Here is a 20,367-nt window from a genome sequence, read left to right on the forward strand (position 1 = left end):
GCTTCTGAGCTTATCAAAGGAAAATGGAAAGTAATGAAAATTAAAAGTGCAGCTCTGGAATCTTGTAAAATCCTGACAAGATAGCGATCTGGAATTTGCCGTCCATTATTTTTTACCTTTTTCTGCCCCATCTCTCCATGCACACACAATCCTGCACATACAACCCCTGCTGCTTTCTCCAGTCAGATGACCTTAGTTGTGTGTGTCTCATTTTCTCACCCAGCAGCCCCACCTCTAAACCCCCCACAAAAAAGAAAAAAAGGAAACAAAAAAAGAACAGCAATCAAGGTTGGGGTAACTTGCCAAATCCCAAACTTTCTCTGATGAGTTATTGCTGAAGAGAGGAATCGGCAACAAAACAAAGGATAATCTCCAAGATATCAAATAAAGCTGTCCTAGGCCCTTAATCTCTTTCCGAATCATTAGTGAACACCTGAGACATTTCTGAAAAAGCATGACTTCTTTTATGGAATGGAAAAGGCTTGTGGCTTTGACAATTTGTTTGTGGTCAGAAAGCAAACTTAGGGGCCAGTGTTCTGGCTTTTACATGAGCAAAATAAGGGACAGTAAAAGGAAAGCAGAAATAAGAGAGGATATGTTGAAGAAGGGGAAAGCAGTTTTATCACTGCTAAAAATACATATCTTTAACTGTTCGCCTCTCTCTTTGTGAGCAGTTAAACTTTTCACTCTCTGAAAGACTGGAAATAGGAAAGATTTTCTGCTTGTACTGTGTCCATTTGCTGTGTTCCTGAACTATTCTTTCTTTGTGCAACCTTTATCAGGGAACTTGCTTGCCGGAGGCACCAAAAGAAATACTTTGCATTATCCTTTGCTTTTTTATGGGGCTATCCCGAGATAACCTCTCCCATGCTTGATATTGGTTTCTAGAAGCAAACTGGCTAGTTGAACAAATGGGGAGGAATACACAATGCCAAAATACAGGTGAAAGTAGGGATTTTATTATTGTCTGGTGTACAACAGTGATACAAAATCTAGCTGTCCAAAATCTGGAATTTCATCGCTCTTTTTGGTTCATTGCTGATGCACCCTGATACCTGAAGCTCTAGCAAGGACACTGCTCAGGTTTTCTTTTTTCTTTTCCCCCTCCTTTTTTTCCCAGGTTGCTTTAATCCGTAATATCAGCAATAATCACTGTGGTATTGTTGCCTAGGCATTCTTGAAGAGTCAGAAGTGGATTCTAATTGAAGAGTTCATTACCAAGATCAGTTGGCTCCTTGATTACAGTGGCAAGGTGAAATATATATCCTCACCAAAAAGCAACTGCTAAACCTTTAGAGAAGTCACCCACTTTTCACTCTTTTTCATTAGGACCCCGACAAGCTTGTCAGCAAAATTAAAGGTATGTCATTCACATCGTGCATGCATTGCAAAGGACTATAAACCTGCCAACCTCTTTGATGAAATAAAAGGGTTTTATTTATGATTCATGTAGGAATATGAGGTTATTTTTATTCTGTCAGTACACTAATAATCAGACAAGAGCTCAGGAAATGAGAAGGCAAACTGACAGGGAAGGTTCTGATAAAGGGGAACCCTCTAGGGTATTTTGCCCCCTTTGTAATCTCCTCCTTTTTAGTGCGAGGTTATAAGCATGGCATAGCATGATCTTGCAACTAGCTTGGCTCACGGGAACAAAGAGAGTAACTACCTAGCAGGACTTGAGGTATAATTCCACAAGAAAAAGAAAATACTTCCACCAGAGAGGTCTGCATTGCTGCAGTGATGTGAACAGAAACTTCCAATCTGGTCTTCAAGAGCACAGTGACTTGTAAAGATACCCTTCTTTTCTACTGGGCAACATAACCAATCTTAACAACAAAAAAAGAGACTGTAAACCGTATACAGAGCCATTGCAAATTTGTTACCTATTTGTTTTATACTAATTTTTACAGGACCCAAAGCAGGGCATTTTTCCAAGCGCTCCCATTCTAGCTCAACATGAGATACAGCAGCACAGTAAAGGGAGGAAGGGGAAGCAGCCCCCTTCACAGTCCTGGTCAACATTTACACTAGCAGAGTAGCTAGGTAGCAGGCTATGTTTCAAAATATGTCTTCCCCTGGATGTTTCAAATGCCTTGGCAGTTTGAAGCTGCTTTAGTTCTATCCCAGCTCGGCAAAGCTTCTGGAAGTGCATTTTGTGCTTCTTGGTGTAAGCTCTCATTCATACCACAAGCACAACCATGATTACAGAAACACTCCTTGTGAGTAAAAGGTATCACTGTATTAGCTGGCTGGCCTTAAGTACGGTAGTTTGCTGAACAGTGGTGTGCTGGCAGGAAAACACAGCCTAGCAAAATATATGCAGGATGAAGTGAAACAAAGTTCACTGGAGGAAGGAAAATAACACTAATCCTTCATTCAATAAGCAGTGAGTTAAGTACATTTTGCGTGTTGAAGAAATGTAAAAGCAAAGGGAAGAAAGCACACGTATAAAGGTGGTGTGACCGCCTTCCTCTCTAAAGACAACATATGGGGCATTTAGGTATTAATAATACCAGGAGTTATACCCAAGCTGCTAATATGAAATGTGGCCCCTGGTTTAAGGTTCCACTGAGTTTCAGGGTGTTTGAATTCCCTCTAACCAGAGAATCCCCTTGAAGTGAGAGATGATGCTAACATTTTCATGCGTTGTTTAAATCATTGAATAGACCTGCAGAGGATAATAACCAGTGTTTGAGATGGGATTATATTCACTCTTGAGTGCTGCGATCTCTGCGATAATTTTCCGTACTCAGATTTGCACCTCACAAAGGTTTGAGAAGTTTGGATTTGGTTACATGGGGCTGGCTCTGTAAAGATGAGCCAGGTATCAGAGATGCACTGAGCAGATACAGTCTGGTTGTTGGACTTAAAGCTAGTCTGTGATTGTTTTGGGATACTCCAGAGTGACACCTTCCAGACTCTTGTTGCTTGTCCTATACCATCCTACTGATGCTAAGATTAGGGGTAATTCATAAGGAAAACATAAATCACAGCAGGCCTCAGATAAATATAGAGACTGATTGCACTGCTGCCTACAATGTTTTACCTGTTCCGTTTCTTAGCCTCACGGTGCTTTCTGGGTAGTCGCTTGCTTTCTTTTCCCATGGAGAGACATGGAATCAGTCTTTCTTCTTGTTAGTGTGGGATTTTTCTCTTTTTTTGTTTGTTTGTTTGTTTGTTTTCAAACAGCTACAGCTAAAGGATTTATAACAATTTGAAACTCTTGATGGCAAAATCTGCTGCCAAGGAGCTTCAGGACAGAGGCAGTACTTGAAAGTCTTTTCAGTGCCTTCTTGAGAATTGGTTAGATGTCAGGGGCTGGAAGCAGCGGGATCCTGCTGTTTGCAGAACGCTTGGTGCTCGTCCTTTCTGACAAGCTGGCCAACTGGCAAGAGTTGACTGGGTTTTTGACTACTGTGTAATGTTGAAAGGACACAGAGTAGCCTCAAGGTGTTGCTGTCCCTTTAAAAACCTCCTTTCTTCTGTTGACTCAGTGATTTACAATAAAGCATAATTTAATTTCTCTCAGCTAATTACAAACCGCTCCCTTCCAAACTCTTGATCTTTTCACACAGCCAAAGGCATCGCTAGCAAATCAGACCCAAGATTTAGGAGGCTGCGATATTGCACCGCTATTCCCATAGCAGCCGAGTACTTCTCCTTGTACTTCTCAAGCCTGCCATTGTACTGGAAAGTAGAGCAGGTAACTACTTCATCAGCCTGAGATTTCATTCTCGTGGAGCACGGAGGTTCATTATACTTACTTTATCAGCAGTAAGGTTTACTGCCGAATCCATGAGAGATATTCATGTGAAACATGAGCAGAGAGAGAGGCATTGCATCTTTTCATTAATAAGCCCTCTTCTGGGATCTGGCATTAGTGAGATTCAGCGGATCATAGAGCACAGGGGTATCATTTTTACATGATTACTCTAAATTCTTAAACGAGAGGCTTAAGAGAGAGGCTTCTCACAAAGGCAGCTGTGGGAATTGTTAAATGATTGGCACAGCACTCACGATGGGCTGAACCACTCTGGGTACCTCCAGTCATGGGGGGTACCAGCAGGCATTTTATTACCTGCCATCGAGGGAAAAGTGGAAAAGAGAGAGTGTATCAGACAGAGGAAGATGTGCTAACCCTGCGAAATATCTCTGTAGTTCTGTCTCTCCTCCTGAACAAAACTCTTGCCACAATACTGATGCAGGGCTTCATCACGCCGCACAGGCTAAGCTATTCTCCTCCCTTACCATAACTTCTTTGTGTCTAGGCTTATTTTTAACCTGTCTGATTCTACCTTCTTTAGTATGGCTACTAAAATAATCCCCTTGCAACTTCCACCCCAAATAATTAATTTTTAACTGAGCAGAGGGTCATTTAATTCCACCAAACATGATACTTCTGAGATACATTGTCTGCACGTGAGAAGCTTTGGGTGGCTCAGAGGATAGGGACACAACTAGCAGATCTTTGCTAGATTGTGAGGTTGATGACATTAACAGCAAAGGCAGGCATCGGTGGCTTCTGGAGACCTACGTTGTCTTCTTGATGTCACTACGTGTTTCTTCTGTGGTTTCATGCAATTCCATCCAAAAATATCACCTTGCGCTCCCTCTGTCTTAGCTGTTCAGTCCTGTCCTGCCAGGCTGCGTGCAAACCAAAATCGGGAAGTTGATGTGGCTGAAATAAAAACTCTTTTTTTTCTCTCCCTGGATTAGTTTTCAGCTGGATAAATTCCTCAATCAGTTCCAAGATACAGATGCACAAATGCTTATCCCAGCATGAGAAAAGGGACCCCATAGGGACCAAAGGGACTGGACTGCTTCTGTCATTGACAGCCAAAAGCGTTGGCTGAGCTGTGGCTTCCAGTCTCCATTTAGAAAATGGAGATAATAGTAATTCCTTATTTCTTTGCTTCTTACGTTAAGGCAAACATCATCAACATTTGCCACATATATTTGCATTTGTCCATAGAGCTAGATCACAGAGCAGGTGTTAAATCTATGCGAACTGTGCACAGCTTGGGTAGGTAGATGTGCAAGAAACAAAACACTCATTTCACCAAGAAGCACTTTCAGTGGGAGATCAAATTGAGAATCAATATAGTGAGTGAAAAGCATGATGCTGAACTGCAAACCGTGACCTGTCTGTGAAGCCTTCAGTGTTCTCTTGCTGAATCTATACCTGCCCTAAAGCAATTGCTCTGATAGGCAACAACTGCCAGAATCTTCCCAAGGTATCGTTAACTCTGAAATATGAAGGTGACCACTGCTCTGTTTACATTTTTTTGGTGAGCGTTAGCAAGAAAATCCTTCCTGAACTGTTTCCCCAACATATTGAAGTCCAGTTGCAAAAAACTCCGGCTTCCCAATCGGCCTGATCCTGATTGCTAATAGCTAGAGATTGGTTTAAGCTCTGAAGTTTAAAAGAGAGAAGAGAGGAGAAGGAGAATGAGGAGGAGGAGGTGAAGACGACCACAACAGACCTGTGAAACCTAAGAGCCACATTGGAGATTCCTGAGGTATCCTGCCATAAACTACTTTGAACCTTGGTGTAAATCCATCAGTTTTCAGGTTTTATTTACAACTGATTTTAGGCAGAGATGTTCCTCTTTGAGAAGACTTCTTTCAATCTAGCGCTTTCTACAAGTCCACAAAGAAAAAGAAAAACACGAACCAAGAAAGCGAGGTCATGTGGGGGGCTAAATAATCCAGATCAAACAGCAAAGAACACCTGATTAGAAGCCAACACATTTCTCTTTTCAGTATCTCTGAAATTGTTTGGCAGACTTAATTAGAAACAGGTGCAAGCTATAATATTTATTGCAACAATGCATCATTTTTGTCTGTTTCCAAGGTCATCGTTCTAGCCAATAGGAAGCAGCAACCCACAGGGAGTATAACTTCGTCTATATGGGTAAAACGTGAATTACTTAACCCTTTATCTAATGGAATGAAATACAACATTGCACAAAGCACAAAGCTAACAAAATAGAAAATCCTGTGAGAAATCTTTCACGATAACAGGTTCCAGTGAAGTAAGTGACATCACCAGCTGAGCTAATAGCCAGCCTTAGGTAAAATGGAGTAGGTACAGATAAGGAATGAGAAAAACACATTTTTTTTTTACTACTTCTCTTTCGAAGACCTGGGTTTATGTAGAGTTTGCTGCAGTAGGAGGCCATGATTGCATGTTATCTAGCGCCTACTGTACAGTTGGGTCTCATATGCTGCATTGGGCTAAGCTTTAGCAATATATTTCTTTGGCTATGTCTGTCTGCAGAGGCATCAGCCTGCAGATGCACCTGTACAGAGGCACCTAGACACTGCCTTTTTGAACTGAGAGTGCCAGGGTTTTCAAGCAAGAGAAGCCCGAGAAAGTTGTTGATCCTTCTTGCCTTTTAAGACAGCAAATTTAGAGAGACAAGGTCCATGTGCTTCTCCCCATCTGAGGGTAAGTGTCCCAAACACGGTTTCACCTGGTCCCACAGTGATTCTGTTGGTTAACAGCCACAGTGCCCTTGGTTCCCAAAAAGCCCTATTTTCAAAGCTGGCACTTAATTCCCTCTTGTGAGTTTTTCTCATAATCTTTGCATGACTTCTTTGTGCTTTAGCGATCATTTGGGAATGAGGAACTTCTTTTAAATTCTATTTTATTCCTTTTAAATGTGACAAATATAAATACGGAAACAAAGCAGCATACGCTAATAATAGAGATGTGTGAAATTGTGGGATTTTTGCCTTTTTGCAAAAGCTGCAAGAAGTTGCCAATATTTCTGCAGACGGAAACTATTTTTTCCACCTTCAAATCATCACACAGCATAAAATCTGTCGGTATTTGTGTATCTTTGGATAGATGCTAAAGGTAACAAGGAAATACAGACTCTCTCTTGAGAATTTACACACCCTGGGTCCTAGCTTGTTCTTTTGGCACCCACAACTGCCTGAAAGGCACCTCGGCATCTGGTCATCACTGTTGCCCAGATTAATTGTCCTATGTCTGCCATCAATTACTAATGTTCTGTGTGATCTCAGGAACCATTCTTAAGAGAGTATCCTCTGTCCATTAAATTCAGAGGTAAAATAATCCAAGCACATGATATTGATGGATTTGGGATTAAATTCTGAGTGAACATTTAGTGGGAGACAGATCCTGCAGTCATTTTTGGAGAGCTCAACAGAATAAAAGATTATGTTTAGAGAGGACCCCTTTTCCCCCAAACCCCAAGCAATGTCCCAGCACTAAATTCTTGAGAAGTTCAGACCTAATTGGAAACTTGGCAGCTCGGCATCCTTGCTAATTTGTTCCCTTTAGCGAATTTAATATCCCACACTTTTTAACTGAGCCTGGCTCATGGCTTGCAAATCCCTTTAGTAGTGGGCTGGTGAGTTTGTACATTATCCTCTGCATCACAGGTTTGCTTAGATAATCTGTTTCTTTAAGTATTTGTAAAATCCCCTCACTGTAGTTTTTCCCTCCTCTGTCTCTTCTCCTCCCCAAAAGCAGAAGGCTCATACAGGGCTAGCTCTGAACCTGGGAATCTGTCACATTGTTATAGTCGAGGCTCTTGCCAACACGTCACAGGTGTGCACAATGTGGAGCATAAGGAAAAAAGGGAGATTGTAATTGTCCAAAGCCTGCTAGGATGGCAGCTGCCATCCCGCAGAGCACCTCTGGTGCCAGGGAGCCAGTAAAATTAGGGGAGGGCAGAGGAGAGCCTCCCTGCACTTGTAAAGATATTTCAAGCCAGTATTTACGCAGTCCTTCAGAAGGTGCCCAGCGTGTGGGGACGTGAAGGAGCAAGCGAGGCTTATGCGAGGGAGCTGAGCAACGTGCAAAAGTAACATTGGGACTTCTGGAAATGCACTAAGGACACGTGGGAAAGGGGATGGTGATTCTGGGAGGCTCTGCTCAGCAGAGGTGTTTTGCTTTGTGTCCTGAGTGCCAAGCCATACTTGAATTGTATTTTACTGGGAATCAGGCAGCTTGAGTTACAGGTGAATGGCTGGGTTAGCTGCTTCAGTCTTGGGTCATTTCTGCATTGTACTTAACTGAATAATACCTTCCCTTCTTTTTTTTTTGCTCATTGATCAAGCTGCTTTTGGGAAAAGTGATACTTTGCATATCTGGCTAAGTGCTGTTAACAGCCTCTGCCTGCGGTTTGTTAAAATTAAAAAAAAAAAAAGAAAAAGAAAAAAAAAAAGAAGTGTGATCTTGCTGGAGAAGTAATTTGCTTCTCTCCAACCAATGATGGCTTGCACTTTATGCAAATTGGTATCTAGGGACAACAAATCCCATTTAATACATATGCATAGTTCATAAAAAAAACGACGTGAGAGAAAGAGAAAAAAGATAAAGCAACGAGTCAGCAAAAGAACAGGTTCCGAGGAAATTTATTGTCCCAAATTGGACATTTGTAACAGATGATGTGAACAAGTGTTAACTTTGTTTTCAGCAGCTCTTCACGTACATTCACTAGACATCACACAGATTATGTTTTAAGGATCTGAACTGTAATAAAAAAAAGTGTCTGTGGGCTTTGGAGTGTTGTGTTCCATATGGTTGGGGAAGTGCGGAGTTATTGCGACAAGCATCTTGTGAAGCTCATTACGCACGGCGGTGTTAGATGCGAATTGCTGCGCATCGCTATAGGGTACGTACATGACATCCCACAGTCAGCAGATAGCAACTGGAAATGAAAGATATGAAGGCACAGAGTACAGCTTCAGGGAACATGTTAGACAAAACATCTGCTGGTATCAGAAAGCTGCATTATCAGATCATTGTGGCCATGAATTTTTTATAAAGACTTTTTTTTTTTTTAAAGCTGCAACTTTGAAAGTGACATTTTGCGAGAAAGTTTTTGATTGAAGTGTGATGTCAGGAGAAAGGCCAGTCTAGTTTATTATCTGTGTAAGAGCCAATATTGGCAGCCTGAATCAACTCCTTTCTCCAAGCAGTTGAGTTGGCCAGTCATGTACTACAAGTGCTTTTCCCTGTCTGATCTGGACGCCTGATAAAACCTCGACCCAGATTACAGGTTGTACCTGTAGCAGGCTCCTCAGCAAGGAGTTTTCAAAGTTTTGTTCCTGAAGAGCTGCTTAATGCCATGGCTGGGGGGTTACTGAACAAAATTCGCCCAAAATGCAGAACGTTTCTGTCTGGAAGGCGGAACGTGATGTGCTTCACATGTGCAAAGCACAGAGAGGAGATCTCAGTGTCCTCACCTAATTCCCACTGGAGTGGGACCTTCACAGCCACCAGGTACCTTGTCACCACCGTAACCCTGGCGATGGGCTGCTCTGCAAGGATGGCCGCAATTAAAAAGGCCGTCACATGTTGCTTACAAAAGCTTCTCAGGCCCACGGGCTGTACTTTGGGAGCATTGCTGTAAGCTGTGGACATCTCAGTGCTTAGAGGGGCCTCCTACCTACTTAACATTCCTGACATTCATAAGGGCAGTGAGATGGCATGAAATGTATGTGCGTATTGTAACTGTTTACATTAAAACAGCCAGGCATTTTCCAGTCTCTCGCCTCTCCTGCCCCAGCTATGAATTTTCCTTCATGTCACCCGTGTTAGAGGGTAAGGTGACCTCCTCCTCTGCAGCAACAGGTACCAATGAAAAACCCATCTCTTGCTGATCTGCGGATGGTCTCTTTCTCTCCAGTCAACTGCTTCAAAACTGTTCATCCAAAAGTGAGCAAACTAATTTCCTGTGCCAATTCACAAATGGTCGCCTCAAAGAGAAGACCAAAATTTCCCTGCTTTTTGGCCTTCTTCCTAAACCTTCTCCCTGTGTGTGTGTGTGTGTAAGGGATGGTGGGAGAATGGAGGGACGTGTCCAAAAGCATCATGACTTACGAAAGGATTTAGTTGTCAGCAGCAATTTTTTATGTAATGCCGTTCATTAATGTAACGGGGGCTGCAGACGAAGCCAGAGGCGATTCGCACTCCGTCACTGATACTTAGGGAGCCTGAAAGTAAGCGAGGGATTTTGCTGGCCTGACCTGTTGCTGAACGAGGCAATTGTCAAGTGAGGGATATAGCTGCTGAGAGCGGCTGCCGAGAGAAACGATGCTCCCTGAGATGACAGCCCACGTAGGCCATGGCTGTAACATCATTTTCCCAACTACTGCCTTTGAGTAGCATTTAAAAACAGCAGGCCTGGCATATAGGACGTGCAGATCAAGGTTTGGCTGTGTCGCTTACCTAGACAGGAGCTACATCAGGAAGGTAATTCAGTGTCCTCACCATTCTATAAAAATAACCCTAATGGGTTTTTGTGATTGTTTCCTTGAGATGAGATTTTAGAAAATACTTAAAGATAAATTTAATGAAAACAGAAGCAGACCAAAGATGAGTAGTTTTTTGTAAAAAAATCCTGTTTAATTAGAGTTTGGAGGTTGGAGGTTTATTATGAACTGAAATTTTTATTTTAAACTTGTGGAGAGAAAAAGCTGAACATGGGTCTGCATTTCCCAGGGGGCTCTCCACCGGTCTGGCTCACATCTGTGCATCCAGGCGTGAAGCTCCCGAATCCTGGGTTGTTCTGGTTTCGAGGGGGACAAGGAGGAGATCTGGCCTTATCTGAATACCGGTCATCAGGGACGTAGTTATAGTTGCAAATGTGAATCAGAGGCTGCTACGGTTTTAATGTTCTTCTTCAGAAGAGTGCAAAGTTCTTTTATGTGAAGCTCGTGTTCCTTTATAGGCTGCACACCCACACCTCCGGGAGCCTGAGAAGGCCTCTGCTGGGCTCTGGCACTGCTTAGCTGGGAACTTGCCTGGGCAAGCTCATCTCTCCAGAGACTTTTTTCTCTGAACCAGCGTCCCAGCATCCTGGTAGGAAACATTGTGTATTTGGAGTTAGGAGGCTGGCAGTACAGCCCCTCAAAATGAGACATCAACAAAATTTCTTCTTAACTGTTGTTGTCGTATGCAGTGACCCAACACTGAGCAAAAATGAGTCCTGCAGTCGGTCCTGTCTGTGCAACTGTGTGTACAAAGCAAGCGGAAACATTTAACTACCTCTTTTGGACATGCAGTCAGATACTGTTTTATCTGCAAGCCAATATATCAACATATACTAATTGGTCTGTGCTATCGCAGTAACTATGGTTCTAATTGCAGAGGCTGAAATGTGGGCATATAGTCCATCCCCTCCCTTTTTTTCACCTTAGCTTCTGGTTTGGGTTTACACTATGCTTTGAAAGATTTCCACGGCTATTCTTCAACTTTTCTTTGTGTGCGCGCTCCCTGGTAGCAAAAATATTTCTGAATGATGGAGTAGATATGATTTTGTATAGGACACGTCTCAATGTACGTGTATATACATATACCCACAGAGGGTAAATATATAAATTCGGTAATATATACAAAAATTCCGTCCCCTTCTACAGATGGTTGTAATATAGGAAGCTTGTAAAGAGCACAGGCAGTATGTTGGGTCAGCAGAGCAAGCAGAGGGGGCACAGAGCTGGCATTGCAATGTAGCAAAAGAGTATGGAAGAATATATGGACATGCAGCTAACAAGAAGGGAAGGAAAGTGGCTGGAGGGTAGAGAGATATAATGGGTCCCAAACGTGGCAAGCACATATGCTGCCATACAGCAAACGCAAAGTGCCACCACTAGTGACAAGTGTATTGCACCTAAGGAAAACAGCTGTGCCAAGTGCCCAAATCCACGTTCAGCCTCCTGACCCTCTGTCTCCCTGGTCTGATGTGGATTAAACTGGTCAGGTCTGAGAGCCTATCTGAGTATGCATTCCACAGAAATAATGGCTCAGTAAATCTCTGAAATACTTCTTGCACAGCCGCCTATTTTGCATTTGCAATCTTGCATTTGCAAGATTGTTTTATTTTATTTTATCTTATTTTATCTTATTTTATTTATTCTGCCGTGCTCGGTGTCGCACGAACACTTTGATTATCTGTGTAGATCATTGCATGGTTTAGTGCAGTTCTGTGTTACAACCCCTCCCACATAACCCTATTATTTGTTAATAATTTTTCTATTTTGAAGAAACACCCTTTGACACCTGAGCTGGATCTCCTGTTCTTAGGCATAAATATAATAAAGTCCCCTGTGAAGAGCATCCCTCTAACTGGTCCTATCTGCTCTGTATATATTTGAATATATAAAATATTAATAAATTATTCCAAATGTTTAATCATATCCATTTAACTCTATGAGACGCCGTGTCTGTAGGCTTTCCGTGTTAACTGCCTCTATGGTATCTACATACTGCTGATTTGTTGTTGATCTTGAGTTTTTAAAGCAAAATAAAACTGAGGTTTGCAGTTTGATTTGAATTAATCAGGTCTGATTAGACAGGAACAGATCAGGCTGTTCTGGAAATACCCAAAACTCTCTAATACAATTTCATGTGTTATTCAAAAAGAAATAGTTCATATCTTCAGTAAGAGTGCTGTTTATTTAACGCTATTTTTTTCAGAGTGCTAAATCTTATGGAGGGGGGCATTATGACGATGTTCAGGGTGTAGGAAAGAAAGCATTTTGTTTTATGAAAATACAGATATTTTAGAGTGGAGTCACCTGGTGGTAGATCTCATAAATGTACATAAAGAGATGCTTCCTAATATTATTAGTTTGGTTTTTTTCTTCACATCGCACTGACTGTCCATCTAGAAGCTTTGATAGATGGAGTCACAAAAACAAAAGACTGTATTTAGTTTAATAAGCCAATTTAAAGAGAAAGGTTGGAATTATGTATGGCAGAGGACAATTATGCAAACTAAATGATTCTTCAATTAATAATGAGACCCATGAAAGGCAAAGGAGAAAGGATCCTCCTCTCAGAAGGAGAAGGCTTGTGGTTCCCGTGCATCCTCGTGTGCTGCCAGGGCGTGCGAGGGCTGCAGGGCTGAAGGACGGTGCAGAGGGCAGCTCTGGAGTTAGCTTTCAACCAAAGCCTCTCCGGGGCTCTGCTGATGGCATCTTTTCAGTGGAAAGTCTCCAATGGAAATTTTGCATTCCTAAACAGGTTCACCTCTGACAGCCTCCATCTCGCAGGGCTCTGTTAGAAAGCAGCAAGCAGCAAGTGGAGCTGGGCTGCGTCAGCACCTGCCAGGCCCTAAGCTGTGAGCATGGTGTCGGAGGGATTTTAATCACAACCCACTTTTTCTCTCTTGCTTTTCCTTTCCTCCCTCTCCAGTTTGCAGCCTGGAAAGCAGGCCATGGAGAGATACAAGCCTACCTGTGGAGCCATCGGTTTGGCCTTTTTCATGCAGCTTTTATCCTCCTTTTAAATCCCTGACTGTTGAGTGCCAGAGCAACAAGCCATATGTTAAAGATGTTAAAGAGCAAATACTTTGCAAACTGTACCAGCATGCAGAGTCAGAGGGGAAGCGAGCAATAATGTTGGGAGAAGGGGGAAGAAGTGATTATCTGGTAGTGATTATTCGGGAGGGCAATGGTGGGAGGTGCTGTAAGTGACAGGGATTCACTATGGGACGCAAATCACTTAAGGCAAAGCCATTAGGATCAATTTAAAATACCAGAGAGGGAGGCTAAAGTGACAATAGCATATTTTAATTGAAATCACAAATATCACTCTGCAAGAAATGGTTTAAAAGACCAGGCAGAGTTACTTTATCTGAGCAGAGGAAAAAGTTTTCCTTTTTTATTTAAAAAAATGCCCTTTTTTGTGAAGATCAAAATGGCATAGGATGTTTTTTTAAAAATTCTTAAATCCCATTTATATATATTTTTCTATTTTAATATTCTCTTTTCTCTTGATGGGCATATTATAAATGGAATTAACTACATTACTAATGCTTTTAATCTGATTTTAATAGAGCCTAGGGCTGAGGCATGGAATCAGCATGTGTCCCATTGAAAGAAAAATACAGTTATAGAGACAATAAATAGCACGTCCAGATAAACACATTTATCTATGTGTTAGTTTTATTTATTGAGCGAAGTAGCCTCTGAACAGATACTGGGTTTTTTTTAAACACTTTTCCAAAGCTGAAGTCTATATGATGGGATTGTTACTGTTTTTGGCAGCAGAAATGTGAACTTGGTAAAAGAGCCTGGCATGGAAAACCACTGAGTTCTGACATATTCCATTTGCTCCTAACTCTTTGATTTCTACTCACAGAATCTGACATATGTTGGGCATTGACCTTGCTCTTTTATATAAGCTTATTTTAGAAGACCTTTGCAGAATGCTGTCTGTTTGGCCTCGATGTAAGCTGTTAGGGAAATGTAGAACAAACACAGAAGTTGTATGTTTTGAATGCCAGAGATGTTAAGCTGAAGAGCAGTTGGTAAGATCTAGACTTCTGACTGCTTTCTGTGCTCTTAGCAAGGAAGTGTCCTTAAAGAAAGAAAAAGTATTTACCCTGCATTTGTATGAGGTTTTTTATTTATTTTTAGCAGGAAGTGCGGGACCAGACTTCTTTTTCGGTCTGAAATATTCTGATTGGGCTCTCAGACGCTCAGTGGGGTGAAAGCAAACATTTTGAAAGGTAAGTGATTGTTTGGGATGTCCCAGGTCAGAAACCTCAGAGAGAGTCAGTGTCTTGTTATATTGTAGAATCAGCCCCCCGTAAATGTCTCTGAATACAGGTACTCAAATATAGGAGTAACTTCTCCAAAGCTTGGCCTGTTCCTTGCGGAACAACACACTTCACTGAGTGCATTTCAAGAAGTGCCGTAACCTTCAGTGTGAAGATCTGCTTTCCATTTGTCATAGGGGAGCAGCTTGTATGAAAGTTCACGCTGAAAGTGCTGCGATCTTGCAAATGCCAGCATGTATCACTATGCAATAAAACAAATCGCTGGGTCCCAACATGGCAAATTAGAGTGAGGGAATGAAAGTGCCTTTATGAGATGGGTAGAAAAAAATGTCCTTTATTAAGCCTGTATTTGCTGAAGTCAATACAAAGATCCTATCAACTCCAGTAACAGCAAAAACAGAAAGAAACTTGGAAGCACATTTGGGATATGTTTGATGTTCTCCTGTTGCTGGTAGACAAACTCCTGCACCCTTTACTTGGGCTTTGAGGTTTGGAGCCTGGAAATTCAATCAGCTGGAGAACGTGTCCCTGGAAAGGGTTGCTGAATTTAGCCATATCTGAGTAAGTGGCAATAAAATTCTACGCATAGGAAAACACATATCAAATTGCCAAAATAAATGTAGATTTGAATTCATAGTCGTATGCAGGTCTTCAGGACAAAGCCTGGCTCCATACGCAGCAAGGAGATGCATCTGAGCTCTGCCAGAACATTAATAATCATCTTCTATGGCCTGTGGCGGCTCTGCACACTGGCTTCCTCTCAAAGAGTTGGGCTCCGTTGGCTTCACAAACACACAGGAAGGGTATGAAGACCTCTTTGTTGACACTGGGTTAAGAGGCTGCGAGCATTTGACGTGGAACATTTCCTTGGCTAAAGGAGTTAGGAGCAGATTTTTTTACCTCTCCCTGCAAACTTGATTCAGTGGCAGCACTGGGAAGCCCTCCTCTTACTATGAATGACTCACCTCCAGCATGAATACAGGGTTCGTAGTCTGACCCATAGAGGTTTTGGGGGGAATATGTGCGTGTCATGCCATCGTTGCCAGTGCTGGTGGCTGCTCTATGTAGGATCAGTTGGCCCTGTGCCATCAGGCAGCGGGAAGGGTGGCAGAGCTGCTGCCATCTCCTGTAAAGCGGACCTGCCCGAAATTCCCTTAACCGCCACTCACAAGACTGTTTTTTCAGGGAAATGGCTTTTATTTGTTGTTAATTCTTCATACAGAAAAGCTTCTTATAAAAACTAAATAATGTAACATATTCTGGGTTCTGGGCAGATAAAAATTGAAAGGGCTGTGGTGTTTGTGGAAGTGGAATGATAGTGACAAGCACCACATGAAGTCCCCGAGGATGGTGTCAGGGGACTCGATCCCCCATAAAATGATGAAAGACTCTGATGTAATGGCGTTTTGTGAAACAATTTGAGCATAAATGCCACATTCTTTCCCATTAACAACTGACTTCCATTGTACCAGGATTTTTTATTTTTTAATATGTATTTTGAGCACACTGAGAACAAAAATTTCCATTGTGCTAGTGCTGCAGGAAGATTCAAAGGTTGTGGTGGACTAAGAATTGAAATGCAAATCACACTTACACACAACCTCCTGCTGAGGCCCAAATTTTTATAGATCAGGTTCTGCAGCCCTGATGAAGAATCAGTGATCTGCCTTTCCTGGGATTCAAAAATTAGTTGCGGTCTAAGGTATCATTTCCTACGATATAATTGTAACTTACCAGATGAAAGTTTGTCACTGAAGACAGTCCCCTGATCTTCCATTATTTTTCCAGCTGCAGTGCCACTAAGGATCCTTTCACAGACAATGCAACCACACACATCACAGCTCCCCACTCTGCAACATGCTCTTGCTGAATATAAACATACTGTATATATTGATCCTCTCCCCCTTGCTTTTTTTCTCCCCCAGTGTGCAGGTGGTAAAACACTGGCTGCCATGAACTTCATGTTAAAAAAGAGAAAGAAGAAAAAGCTGTGGTTTGGAGGCTGCTAGAGCTGCTAGATAGCAAACTGCAAGCTTGTATCGTCGTGGCTGCTGAAATCGCTACAAGGATAATAGGGCATACATGCATTTGTGGATAATTCCGTTTGCTAATTGCTCATGAAATTTCAGGTAAGGAACATCCAATTCAATTTGTTATAATAGGTAATGGCCTGGGTTTTGCTTTTCAGGGTGGGTTTTTTTATTATTATTTTTATTGCTGTCATTACAAATACATGGCTCTTCGTGTTTGGAAGAACACTGCACAAAAAGGCTGGGGCGGTGCTACGTGGCAGCAGGGGAAGTTTTTAGCCATGTATATGGCAGGCGGTGACAGTACGGTACCCATCCCCAGGGCAGGATGTGTCCCTGACTGTAAGAGGACGGGTCCCTCCGAACGCTTCTTCATGCCTTCGCCTCTCTGAAACACAGCGTGCCAGCAGGAGAGGCTGTGCTGAGGCAGACGCTTCGGGTTACCAAGTCCTGCTTGTTGGGGCTGGGTTTTCTCTGTGTTGGTGGGGACGCTTCCCTCCCGAGGTGCCATGCTTGCTCTCTGCCCTGGCGCGCAGCACCCGTGAGCAACCCAGAGCAGGTACCTGATTGCTGGACATAGAAAAGTTAGAGGAGATGGATCCTGCCCTCTTCTTCTAGAAATGGAGTGCAAAGCCATTTTTATAGGGCACTGAATCTATCTGAATGATGGTAACGCTCAGTCCTTAACAGTTTTGAGGTAGCATCTTAAACATAAAGAGTTAGTTTTGCTTCTCAGTGCCCTGAACCAGTGAAGCCTCCCAGGAACCATTCTGGTTACCCCTTTCCCTTCCAGCTATTTAGAGGTTCTTGACTGTAGAAAAATATGCTGAAAAATATCACCAACAGTGATCGTAAGTGCTGAGCTGAGGCGTCCAATCTGCATCTGCTTGCCATCCTGCAACTTTAACTAGTTCTACTACTTATTACTAATTAGCTACCAGCTAATACTAATAGCTACCACTGTTGCAGCATTTAAGAGTTACATATACCTTAATGAGAATTAGCATTTGTTGACAGCCATGGTGGGAGTTGCCTGTCTACAGCATTTCAAGGGTCCCCATTGCTGCAATGTTTGATTGCCTCCTTTGGTAATTATAATTGACACTGAGCAAGTTTTTCATAGGTCTCCTTTGGCTGCGCAGAGCCGAAAGACATACTGAGCTCTGAGAGAAGAGGCCAATAATAATACGTTGCCCAATAACAGTCCCTTCTTCTCCCCACCCCCCCCGGGAGTCACACAATGCAAAGGGACGGAGTCAGGGGCTCTGCTGCCGCCCGGGAAGGTGGCCACAGGCTGTTGCCGGGACGGCGGCTGAAGGCTGCCCTTGCTCAGGACAGACTCCCGATTCACCCTCCCAGCAGAGCACTGGCCAGGCTGCTCAAAACACCACTTTTCCATGCTTCATCATCCTACATGAAACGCTCTTTCGCTACTTTTTTAATATGTGGAGAACAATTTAGTCATTTTAACTTAAAGTCAATTGCCTTCTTCGTTTGGGAATATGAAGGTAGTTAAAATGCTACAGAAATTCAGCACACCAGCAGTAAATAACTCTAGTGGGCCTTTCAGTGCCTATTTAAAAAAGGGTGCATAATCAGAATTAAAGCAGTGGGTTTAAAAAGCGGGGAGAAATATAGGCCCCTTGTAACTCTTGAAGGGAATATGAGAACATGGCTGGCGCTTCTTTAGGAATAGCAATTGCCTGTTTGGAAAAAGAGGTACTGGGGAATGCCCCGGCCTCCCTGGTCAGCTTCCTGAATCCGCTCTGCAGAGAGAGGCACGTGTTCCACATCCAGCCTGCGGGCGCTGGCTCAGCTTTGCGCTGAAAAGTGAGCTTTTTCCATTTGCTACCGTGGAAAGGAAGCTGCTTTCGCCCTTACCCTGAAGAAGATGAGCTATAGGAATATGCAAGGGGCTTTTTTTATAGTTAGGGGGCCAGAAAGGGAAGCAGTGGTCATAAGCAGAGATTGGAAGTTGGCTTGTTAAGTAAATCTCAGGCTGTAGCTGGTTTTAATTTATTTTTTGTTTTATGTGCAGGGGACTAGGCCTTGCAGGCCTGGCTAATATCAAAGCCTGGGGTTTTGTAGATTTTTAATCAAGGTCCACTTTGGGGGGTTCTGCTTTCGGTAGTTGTGGATGTGTAGGGGGTTTTTGTTGTGTTTTTCTTTTTTCCTTGCTGCAGTGTCTGGATTTCTTTAGTTAAACTTTTCCATTCTTCAGACTTGAGCCAAGTGAGTGATTTCAAATTACCCAGCACTTTCCAGAGAGGGCTTTTTTGTTGTTTGGTTTTTTGGTTTGGGATTTTTTTTTTCTTTTTTGAAGCGAACTTGCCGTCCAGTTTCTCTGAAAATCACAGATGGCATCTGCAATCCTACCCCATTGCCTCTCACTAATTTGGCATTCTTAGCACTGTCTAAATAGTTTATTGTTCATCAAATCTGTACGAAAGGAATTTTATATAATTTTTTGTTTGTTTGTTTTGTCCCTCTGCTGGCAGGAAAAGTAAATCCCAAAGTATTTCAGCAGGTGCTATTAATATGCAAATAATGGAGAGTACACTAGATCTAATAGACCTCCCAACTACATGGGAGGTGTCGCTGTTGGAGCAAATTAGCTTTCCGTAATTTGCATGCTTTTCACAGCCTCCTGGGATTATATTTTAGATCAGAGACAATAAAAGCATATGCTGTTAGTTTAAAATGTAACTAATTTTAGACTTTGAAACCATTTTAACCTAACTTCTTAGTGGTGTTAAAGTGTTATTTGCAAAGAAACTTTTTACACAGCTTGTAATTTTCACGGCCTTTCTCTTCCCCCATTCGCTGCTCCATCTCTCCTTTCAGGATGAAAGTGAAGAAGGGAAGCTTCCAGGTGGCTGCATCTTGAAAAACAGGTACTTCTCACAAAAACAAGTCCAGATTGTCCTAGCTTGGGTCTGAGTCTGCATTCAGGTCCTGATGGCATCTAGATTGACAAGCTTTTTTATGTCAAAATTCTTCCTTCCCCTTTGGCATCTCCATGAGATGTAAATCCATCCAAAAAGAACGCTGTGGCCCCTGCTGACCGCTCACACAGGGAGGAAGCCGCTCGTAGCATCACAAAATTGTCTTTGCCAACCCACCAAAGCAAAGAGACACCGAGCTGATGTGGCACGGGTGCCCAGTGCGCTTGCCTAGCCCGCACTTAGAGATAGAGTCTATTGGAAATCTCTGTTTAAAACAAATGGAGAAAAAAGCAAGGATTTCAGTGCAGGTTCAGTCTGTAGAGTCAAACGTTATTGAACTGTACTGGCACATTATCAATGGTGCCTTCCAAATTGATATTGACAGCAAAAATCATACTGTTGACAGCTGTGGTTTGTGACAACTTGAATGATGGGGCATCAGCTGTTGTGCCTGAGAATTTGTGTCTTTATTTCAGGTGCTGCAGCGATTGCTTCCTACCCGAACACACCGCGCTACTCGAAGGGACTGGCCAGGTAGGGTGCGTACGGGGCAGCCCCTTGAAATCTGTCCCTTATCGCCCATGCCTGCTTCTGCTCCTCTGTCCTTGGGTATTTGTTGAGCTGGTAGGAAATGGTTCTCCTGGCTCGCAGCACCATCCCAACCTTGGCTGCCTCAATTCCTCCTGCTTTGAAGGGCTGCAGCAAGAGGTTCGTTAGAGAAACAGCAGGTTTAGCTGATGCAGATATGCTTCAGCAGCAGACTGTAGTGGTGTTGGCTGAGGGAGTCTGTGAAAGGTAGAGAGGCAGTCATTTTATTTTGTCTTTCTGCCAGCTGTCCCATTG

Source organism: Platalea leucorodia, assembly GCF_965183815.1.
Source record: "Platalea leucorodia genome assembly, chromosome: 3".
Classification (NCBI taxonomy): Eukaryota; Metazoa; Chordata; class Aves; order Pelecaniformes; family Threskiornithidae; genus Platalea; species Platalea leucorodia.